Source organism: Aquila chrysaetos, chromosome 21, assembly GCF_900496995.4.
Source record: "Aquila chrysaetos chrysaetos chromosome 21, bAquChr1.4, whole genome shotgun sequence".
Lineage (NCBI taxonomy): Eukaryota > Metazoa > Chordata > Aves > Accipitriformes > Accipitridae > Aquila > Aquila chrysaetos.
The window spans coordinates 43,701-54,558 of NC_044024.1; the positions used below are offsets into that span (position 1 = coordinate 43,701).

The 10,858-nt window shown below is 44.4% G+C and overlaps 1 protein-coding gene across 17 annotated transcripts in view; it reads left to right on the forward strand.

The window, feature by feature from the left end:
• The window catches only part of ZC3H12B (zinc finger CCCH-type containing 12B), an 88,858-nt gene that overhangs the window by 16,628 nt on the left and 61,372 nt on the right, over nt 1–10,858 (forward strand). For 7 of the 17 annotated variants that reach the window (XR_005931031.1, XR_005931033.1, XR_005931035.1 and 4 more), the window contains one exon: nt 9,113–9,668. The exons of 9 other annotated variants lie outside the window; for them this stretch is intronic. The gene's annotated coding sequence lies outside the window, so the exon portion shown is untranslated. Of the gene's footprint in view, nt 1–9,112; nt 9,669–10,858 lie in introns of those variants that run through there. One more of the 17 variants, XR_005931032.1, reaches the window with a different exon arrangement.

Sequence of the window (10,858 nt, forward strand, 5' to 3'; positions counted from 1 at the left end):
CTTTCTTGTAAGTCTCTGCCTTGTCCTGCTTCTTCTTTCTTCATTCGTGCAGGTTTGTTACTATGCAGATTCGGTAAATTTTCTCAAGGATGAGTATCCTTTGATGTAGAACGTCTTTTGACGTGGAGAAATACAGTCTTGGTAAATTGCAGCTGTTGTCTTTCCTCTCCTTATCTAGTAAGTTATAGCTGTTGTTCTTTTCCCTCCTTATATGGTAAGTTATAGCCATTGCTCTTTTCCCCCCTTATCTAGTAAGTTATAGCCATTGCCCTCCTCCTGCGACCTTTACGCATCACTTAAGCAAGCTTTGTTATTTACACAAGGCATATGTTAACTCTCAATATGTCTCTTCCCCCTTCTCGATTTCATGAACAAAGTTAACCCGTTCATTACAATCCCCCCTTTTCTATTTTATCCTGATTTTGTTCATTAAATCGATCCAATGCTTCTTTTGCCCGCCCGAGGATAGGAGTAATTCCTCCATCTCCTATCTGTTCATATTGCTTTCGTAGCAGCATTAAATGTGCAGCTTCTAAGCGCCTTTTAACAACAGCGATCAACTTATTAAAAATGCATGGCCCAAAAGTCAAAAATAAGATCAACAAAATAAGAGGTCTTGTAATAGTTGACAATAGGGTGGTTAACCAGGGTGAATAATTAAACATGGACTCATACTAGTTCTGTTGTACTTCTCAGTCTTTTTTCCATTTTTCTAACCCCTCCCGTAGCTTGGCCATTGTATCTCTAACTACTCCAGTATGGTCAACATATACACAACACTCCTCCCGTAGGGCTGCACATAACCCCCTCTGCTGCATGAACATTAAGTCCAAGCCCCGTCTGTTTTGCAATACTACTTCTGATAAAGACCTAACAGACTGTTCTAGGGTTGTCATGGCCTCTTCTATCTTAGCCAAATCCTCGTCGACCGCTACCCTTAGGGATTGAAATTTTTTTATTTTGTTGTACGAGGGAGGTTATTCCTGTACCAGCTCCAGCAGCTCCGATTGCCATGAGAGTTGCTACCGTGAGGGCTGTAAAGGGCTCACGTTTCTGTATGTGATGGGCCTGAGTAGTTTGATAGTCATAAACAAAACTTTCGGGATGGTAAATAAGCCTAGGTATCACAGCTACTTGTATACAATATTCAGCTGTCTAATTAAAGACCTTTAGGGATATACAAGGTGTAACCCCAGTTTGGGAGCAAATCCACTTAGTATTATCTGCAGGAATTAACCACTCAGCTGTTATTTCTCCTGATTTGCGAGTTGTGTTACACAGGTGTCGTTTGTCCTTTGGGACATTTTTGATACACTTTCTTTTTCCCGATACTTGGGACATTGTTATCCCTTGTTTACATCCAGATTCTTTATTCTACATACACTGAGCTGGATTTGTTCCGTTGGACTTTTTAAATCTACTGTCCACCTCAATAGCTTCATAAAAGGGCGGTCGAATGTCGTAACACAACCAACAATGCTCAGTTATATTAGGGTGGGTGGCATTCAGTACCTGATAACTGGCTTGGAGCATATCCCACAATGGGTTGATTCTTGTTGATACGCCTGAGATATTGTTTTCAGCGATGTCTATGTTAGGGAGGATAGTAGCAGTCTGTACAATACTGTTACTATCATCTTCCTCTGTTACGACCGAATTTGGTCCTACACCAGAGGGTTCATTTGGCACCAGCTCTTTCCTTATCGTAATTATTCCCCCTGAATCTGCGCCTGGTTTTCAAAGTCTGACTCCCCATGTTCTCCCGGTTAACCAAGCAGGATCTTTCGGGTTGGTTATATTAATATAAATATATGGGCAGTTTCCACTCCATAGTCCTGTTTGGCTTCCATCCCAACCATGTGAAGCAGGTGTACATCCATGAGGTCCCCACCCTACAGATAGGAATTTATCTGGACCTCCCCCAGGAATCCAATCAGAAGCTATAGTTTCGCAACCCCAATAAGCACAATAGTAAGAGTCGGGATGGTTGTAATACCCCTTTCCAGGGTTAGAACTGGGACAAAAGTAAAAGCCTAAGTTATGTAGACATGGGTTCCTGGGTACGATTTGACATAAGGATTGATTAAAGCTTGGGGCCCCGGCAGCAATTACTTGCTGTAGTATCTTTTGATCCTCCCACCTATAGAGCGTCCATTTGTAAGGTTGGTGGGGGTTCCCTTTACCTTGGGTTGTCTCTATTAGCATTAGTAACAGTCCTATCATCCAAGTGCTTAATCTCAAGTTTGAGAAAAGTGGTGTCCCTTTACCCTTGCGACAGGTATTCCGAGGGTGCTGATAATCATTTTGATTTTTGTCTTCATCCCTGGTGAGAGATGGGAGACTTTGGGGAAGCTCTGAGGACGTTTTGTTTGGGAGTAATAAGTCAAGAGGCTCCGTAAGCCTTCTCTGGAGGTAGTTCATCAACCTTAATCCCCACAGCAGTACGTCTCTGCCCTCTTTGCCTACTCTGTTGCTTAGAGCAGCAAGGTGTATCATCTTCTCGGCAGCAGTCGTATTCTTCAGGGGAACCTCCTTTATATTTACTTTGCTTTGACTTATATGCGTCCCAGTTTGTATCCTTCACTTCCCAAGCTCCCCACCCCACTCTGACCACTGTTCGTCTGCGGGATACTTGCACTATTTCAGCCTTTGTTGGGCATAACTCATTTACATAAAGACAACACTTCTCAGGGTTTATGCCTTTAGCAAAAATATCCCACCATTCTTTGGAGTCTTTTATAATTTTCCCAGTTGATATTCCCACACATAATGCTTGCTCAATTAATTCCTGTTCGTAATTATAACATTCGTGGCAAATGTCACTAGGGGAATACCCATAGGAGCAATGTGTCCACCACTTTTCTCTACAAAGTTTACACCTGTAACATACAAAGATAACATATACAGTGAGGATTTTTACAAAAGACAGTCTCACTCCTCCACTTTTCTTCAGAACTTGATTTTCAAGCTGTCAGGGTCTCTGGTCGCCTCCCAATGAGAACTCCGAATTGGTCCTTTGATCCTGCTTGCATGAGTCCATCCTCATTCTGCAGTTCGGACAGCGGTTTCTGTGGTAAGTAAAACAAGAAAGGGCACCTCCCACCTAGGAGTTAGAGAGGATTCTTTCCAGGCTCTGATTAATACCATATCACCTGGCTTCACTGAATGTATGGATATATCTAAGGGTGGCTTCTGTACTACCATTCCCTTCTTTCGCAATCGCTCTCTCTTTTTCATTATCTGAACAATATAAGGGTTAATACTATCTTCATCTAAAGTAGGATAATTGGCTGGGCATTCCATATCATAGGGCATGCCATATAACATTTCAAATGGGGAAATTCCAGTATCCGCTCGGGGCTGAGTCCGAATATTTAATAAAGCAATTGGCAAACATTTTACCCAGGACATTTTGGTTTCTATCATTAACTTACTTAGTTGCTTCTTTATTTCTCCATTCATTCGTTCTACTTTCCCGGAATTTTGGGGATGCCACGGGGTATGGAACTCCCACTTAGTTCCAAAGGGGGCTAGAGCTTCTTTTATTACTTTGGAAACGAAATGTGGGCCTCTATCTGAATCAATAGTTTCAATATTTCCATATCGCGGTATGATATGCTCTAAAAGTATTTTTACCACTGTATTGGCAGTTGCCCCAGCAGTAGGGAACGCCTCGACATAATGAGTGAGGTGGTCTACCAATACAAGTAAGTGTTTATATCGCCCTACTTTAGGGAGATCAGTAAAATCAATTTGTATTAGCACGACTCCATTTTGCAACCGGTATTCCCGTAGAATCCGTTCTAGGGCTTGTCCAAATAAGTTTGGGGATTCCGTGAACTCTTGGGGAAATACAGTCCACCTTAACTGCTGTTTCCTATGAGTGTCTGGGTCTTCTCACTCAAAGGCAAAATAATCTCTACATTCCTCCTTAAGAGGGCATGACCAGAATGCATCTTTAAGATCTATTACACTATACCATTGGTTTTCAGGCCCCAATTGACTCAACAGGGTGTGTGGGTTTGCCACTACCGGGAACGGGCTGACAGTCCGTTTATTGATTTCTCTTAGGTCATGCACCAGCCGATAGCTACCATCAGATTTTTTTACTGGTAAAATCGGGGTATTAAAAGGGGACATGCAGGGTTCGAGTACCCCCTTTCCCAATAGTCTTTCAATCTCAGGTTTTAGTCCCCTTCTCCCTTCATTAGATAAGGGATATTGTTTAACTCTCACTGGAATCTCTGGGTTCTTAATAACCACTTCAAACGGTTCAATATCCAGTTTTCCAACTGTTTCGGGAGTATACCACACTTCAGGGTTAATTTGCTTCTTGTCCACCTCTGTAAGGGGACAAAGCCTGATTTTCAACTCTTCCTTTTCCACATCCACCCGAATCCCCATTTCTATGATTAAATCCTTATCTAATAAGTTATATTCTGCTTCAGGTACCAACAACAGCATTCCGATTCTATATCTGTAACTTGATTCCACCGCCACATCTTTTATAACGGGGACCCTAAAAGGTTCCCCTTTTGCTCCAATTACATTAACTTTATCCTCAGATATGTTACATCCCGGAGGTAATGATTGTACCGTAGACCTTTCGGCCCCGGTATCTACAAGAAAGATCACCTCCTGACGCTGAGGACCCACTTTTAAAGTTATTAAGGGCTCTTTCTTATCAGGGGTCCTCAGCACATAGAGCCCCTGACCCCGCTAATCCTCCCGAAACACTTTTTCATCCTGAATCCTTTTTCTACATTCTCTCTTCATGTGTCCTTTTTTCCCGCAATAAAAACATTCCACGGCTTTATCTCCTCTCCCCCCGATTCTTTCCTTATCCCCGCCCCCCCGAGGCCGACCGGGTCTCATTATCACACCTTTCTGTCCCTCTCTTACCGCTGCAACCAGCAGCCTAGTCTGTCGCTTTTCCGTTTCCTCTTCTCGCCTCACATACACCTTTTGAGCTTCTCTAAGTAATTCATCCAACCCCCGCTCCTGCCAGTCCTCAATTTTCCCCAACTTCTTCCTAATATCTCCCCACGACTTGGCCACGAACTGAGTTTTCAGCAACGCTTGTCCTACAGGAGTGGCAGGGTCCACCCCAGAATATAGCTGGAAACTTTTCCTTAACTTTTCAAGCCATTCCGTTGGGGTCTCATCTTTCTTTTGCTGTTCATGAAAGGCTTTATTAATATTCTGTCCTCGGGGAACAGATTCCCGTATCCCCTGAATTATAATTGTTCTCAAGTCTGACATATTATTCCTATGAGCCAGATCCTGATTATTCCAGTTTGGCCGATTTAAGGGCCATTTTTGATCCGCCGCCGGACCAGCCTGATGCTGCTGGTCCTACATTTTCATCCCAGCCCCTCTAATCATGTCTCTTTCCTCTACGGTAAATAATATGCCCAGGATAGACTGTAATTCATCCCACGTGTACAAATTCGGTCCCAAGAATTGATCCAACCTTTCGGCTACCCCCAGGGGATCATCTAACAGATTCCCCATTTCCTTCTTAAATTCCCTTACATCCCCTGTATTAAGGGGGACTGCCACATACCCCGTTCTTGGTCCTCCCTGTCCATCCCCACCAGGCATCAACATTTCCTGAAGAGGAAACAATCTTTCCTTTCCTCGCATTATTCTATTACGTGCAGACCTTCTGAGAGGGGGTGCCGGGATTGGGGAATCAGGTTCCGAATCTGACCCGCCCCGGGCCTGGGCTATTTCCTGGCCTTGGGGTGGGTCCTGAGGCGGAGGGGCCTGAGGGGCATAGGGAGGGAGCCAAAGGGGGTCCTCATCATTTTTTCGAGGTTTATCTGATCTGTTTTCCCTTAAGGCAAAGACGAATGACGGCTCCCAAGATTGGGGAATCCATAAGGCAGCATATTCACTCTCCTCTGGGCTGGCTGGTGGTCTTTTATTGTTTACCCATATATTTAATTGTTGACACACCCAATCCTCAGGGGACCCGAACACAGGCCAAAGTACATGAGGATTGCTGAAAGGTTTCCCACCCCAAATCTCAATACAATAATTGATCATTTTTTTTCCTTAGACTTATCCTTTCTCTTTGGTGAACTGTCCCAATATCTTATCATCAGGCCTAAGGGACTATCAGGGGGTATGTCTGGTAACTTATTTCCCTTCCCCATCCCCATGGGACCAGAGGGCTTGCTTTTCCTCTGTCCCATCTTCCGAGGTGCCCTTATCCACACACACACTCACTTTCCCTCGGTCGTGACTCGCTCCCTTGCGGGCTACGAGAACTGCACTACTGGAGGGTCCGCACTCGCGTGATCTCAGAGAGACCTCTCACACAGTCGCACCTCGGGATAACCACCCCAACCAAACGGCTCACACTTTATATACTCACCCGCTCCTGGGTCTTCGCTTGGTCTTCGTGCACAAAATTTAAGGGGTCCTGCAGGTTCTTTTGCTCAGTTATCGTAATTTAAAGGGGTTCGCGGGTCCAGGGTGTGGCGACGACACCTCCTCAAGACGGGGCTATCCAAGGATAGGGTGCCTCCCCGCTTGCGAGGGTCCGCACCAAAGAACACGGATCCGAGTCACGGCACCAAATTTGTTATAAACACTCGTGACAAATTGGAGGAGCCAATTTGTATTGGATAAAAAAATCGAATTTATTAGCAAGCGATAAGAGAGCAAAACAGCGCTGGGCGGCCGGGGAGGCAATGCTCCGCCATAGGCCCGCAACTTTATGTTACTGTTACATTCCTTACATACATTTCATGTACCCCTTTCTTGTAAGTCTCTGCCTTGTCCTGCTTCTTCTTTCTTCATTCGTGCAGGTTTGTTACTATGCAGATTCGGTAAATTTTCTCAAGGATGAGTATCCTTTGATGTAGAACGTCTTTTGACGTGGAGAAATACAGTCTTGGTAAATTGCAGCTGTTGTCTTTCCTCTCCTTATCTAGTAAGTTATAGCTGTTGTTCTTTTCCCTCCTTATATGGTAAGTTATAGCCATTGCTCTTTTCCCCCCTTATCTAGTAAGTTATAGCCATTGCCCTCCTCCTGCGACCTTTACGCATCACTTAAGCAAGCTTTGTTATTTACACAAGGCATATGTTAACTCTTCAATATGTCTCTTCCCCCTTCTCGATTTCATGAACAAAGTTAACCCGTTCATTACAGTGGCTGAATATCATATGGCTTGTAACTTCTGTCTTCAATGCATGCATGCTTTTCTTTCACTCTTACTCTAGGCTTACACCCACAGCTCTATATTGCTGTGCTGTGCTGTATTCCACAAGCAGTGATTATGTTCAGTCAGACCGTGAGAACTTAGGCTCTGAAAATAGGCTTCATGGTCAGTAAGTACGTGCTGTGCCCCAAGAGTTGCTGGGCAGCTCAGGCCTTTGTGCAGAGTATTCATTCTAGTTGCACGCTCTGCGATCCTCACCCTGAATGATTTTCTCAATGTGTTGCCAATGTTTCTGGTAAATACTGTAGCGTCCTCAATTTCTCGCCATGGCCTCGCTGGTACTGGATGCCGTTATAGCAGGGAGCAGCAGCCTACTTAATACACAGGCAAGATTGCGGCACAAAGGTGTGCCTTCAGAGAGGTCATCTACCTTGGGGTTTCTCTGCTAACTTTAAGTATCAGGTGTTCCAATCACCGGGCACAGCATGCATTTGTCTTTCCATTCTTTTACCAAGCTTACCTGGGTCCTTCGGTTATTTTCTTTTGGAGGGGGTGGGTAGGTGGGATATTCTCTCTCTCTCGTTTTAAACGTCACAAGCCTAGACCCCCCGCAGGGTAACGAATTTCCCCATTTCCGTTGGCACGAGTCAGAGTAACTAAATACCTTTGTGAGTGTGTGAGAAGGTCCGTGGCTGCTGTGCGCGTCGGTTTGACTGGCCGCTCTTTGCCCAACCTCGCCATGCCTCCGGCGGGCGCGGTTTGCTCGGGAGGCTGGCCCGGTGCCGTCCTCGGGGAGGCTTTCACCGGGCGCGGGCTGCTCCCGGAGGGGCGGGGCGCTCGGCCGGGGCCGTGCCGTGCCGGCAAGGCCCGCCGCCGCTGGCGGGAAGGCGCGGCGCGGCTGGTCGGCGGCTCCGCGGCCGTCGCCGCAGGCCGGAGGGCGGTTTGGGAGCGGGTGAGTCGGGGATGTGCCACCCGGGGAGGCCCGGCGTGGGCCGAGAGCGTTGGGATCGGAGGCGGGGGAGGGCAAGGGCCGTGTTGTGGCAGTGAACTCGGCGCTCCCCCTCAAAAGCTCAGAGCCCCACGCCTGCCCCAGCGCGCCCCCCGGCCCCACGTCCACTGCCAACCTCGACCCCCCCCCCACCGGCCCCAAACCCTGCCCCCAAAGGCCCGAAGTAGTAACAGCTTGGTGTTATTAATTGCAAGACTGATTTCTGAAAGGTTTTCTGATGGATGTTAGATGGGATCTGTGTTCCGCCCCCACAAAAATTCCTTTTTTTTTTTCCTATTGGAGAAAAAGGAATTTTCAGCATCTTTTGGTGAATAAGATGATGGGTGGATGCATAGATAATGTTTGCTTGTTGTTTGTTTGTTTGTGCTTTCTCCTTTTTTTCCAAGCCATCTTTCAGAATGCTCTGTCTATATAGCCCTCTAAATGTGCCCACTCTGGTATAGTATCACACTGCAGAATCCTTAAGGGGAACAGGAAGATAAAACTTCAAGCTAAGGAATAGCCTAAAAAAATAAAAGGGTCAGGAAAAGCCAGAGAGAACACTGAAGGGCTGTGCGAAATCTCAGCCATGCTGCAGGACACAGCATGGGTTTTAGGCACATCCTTGGGGAAGGAGCAATGTGTTACTCCAGCTGATGGGATAATGGGCACTATTAATTACCAACTTTAAATACTGGATGTGTTGTAAAAGCAGAAAGAACTAGAGATGTCTGGCTCTCTAGCCCAGCAAAGCTTTAAAAACAAACCAAAAGAACAACAGAACATGCCAAGCAGTCAACCTAAAGCAAACTATTTATGTTTCGGTAACAGAATTGTGTAGCTTTGTGTAATGAGAGGTTATTCCATCAATCACAGTTAAAGCTTTGGAAAAGTGCTCTGAAAGTATGATAGCCTAATTGGTCTCAACATTCTTTTTTGCTTTGTTTTGCAGGGTAATCCTCCAAAGGAGGACACTTGAAGAGAAGCAGCTGGACACAGTAGTACTGTAGTTCATTTCAGTCATTTTCTTTGAGGCAAGCATCCAAGTACAGGAGACATCAAAAAGGTAATAGGTTTAAAACAGCAGGAAATCAGTTAAGTGGTATCACTTTTCTAAGGCAGTTAGGCATTGAAAGAAATGTGGGTTAAGTGTTTCTGTATGAAAGTTTGAGGGGGATTACTGAGCAAAAGAACACCAGAAGCTGCTTGGAGCTGTGGCAGAACCAGGTTTGCTCACTGATTCAACCTTTTCAGGTTTTGTTATTCTCTTACAAATATGAATGAAAACAAACCAAAGAATGATGACATTTGTCTGAAAAACAGAGACTATTTGGGGATCTCTTTAGATAAAGTAAGTTGAAAAAAGATGGAAATAAGGATGCAGAGGGCAGTAGTTTTCCAGGAAAATGGATGCAGAAACATGCAGTTTTCATCCATTACTCAGAGCTTCAACACAGATGACTGTACTTGTGTTTGGCTGAATTAAATGAGGTTTATATCACTGATAAGACTATGTATTTAATGATGTTTATGTTAAGTGGAATTAATTTTGAAGCTTAAACCATTGGAAATGCAACTTCTGTCTGCTTGATCAGTATAGCAAACTAACAGAACTGAGATGCTGCAGACCTCTTAGAAAAAACCTGTGTAAGAAATCATCTCTTCTGACTACATGCACGTAAAGTTTATACTCTGGTAGAAGTTTTTGTGCATCGGGAACCCAAAAAAAGCCCTTCTAAAGCTCTATTTCCATTCAGAAAATGAGTCTTTAGCTGTCTATACAAATTACCATTTTGACTGCAGCTTAAAAAAGGCTGTATTTCCAGTATTCTCCTTCCTTCCTCATTGTGACATCTACTGTGGTCTACTGGATTCAGTTATTGTTACAAGGTCAGGACAATTTTGTCTTGGTGGTAAACATATAAAAGTGCCAACTGAAGGAGGGCAAAGAACAAAGAATTAGGCAGTGGGAGAGAATAAGTGGAAAAACTGAAGTACTGCAAGACACTGAAGATCTGTAGTGGGTCACAAATAAGTAGATATCACTGATCTTCCAGTTTTTTACTGGTTTCTGGGAAGAGGGGGAAGTTAGAGTAAGGTTAGTGAGAGTGAAGGCTGAAGAACACAATAGTAGAAATTTTTAAGGAGTGGATTTAAGGCTGGCACAAGATTCGGTGCTTTTACTTTTTTTTTCTTGAAATATATTAGGTGATTTTTTAATGCTACATTTGAGTTGGTAAGATCAGGGGTTTGGGAGCTTATTTCACTGCAGGATCTTGCTAAGCTCAGGAAAATATGATTGAAGCTGATGTCAATTACAGAGAATATTTCAGGGTTAGTTCTTAGGAAGGTACGAGTCAGTGCTTTAGTTTTGTGAGTGATGTTGTAAGTAATGTTACAGCTGGGGTTAGGATTAAGGAATTGGAAAGAGCAGCTGGACGAACAGAGATTAGTGTAGGATGTTTCAAAGTTTGAACAATTCAGATAGCAGTAAACAAAATGAACAGAAGTCAAAATAATTTCTGTTATCTTGGAATGGCTGTCATGGTACAAAGGAAGATTAGGGCAATTGCTGGGTTTTGTGGTTTATGTGTGTTTGAAGACAGTACCTATGGAAAAAAAAAAATCATGCTGCTTATATTTAACCAAGCTCAGGTTCTGAGCTCTGTGAGGTCTGGGACAGACATTCTTCTCTGAA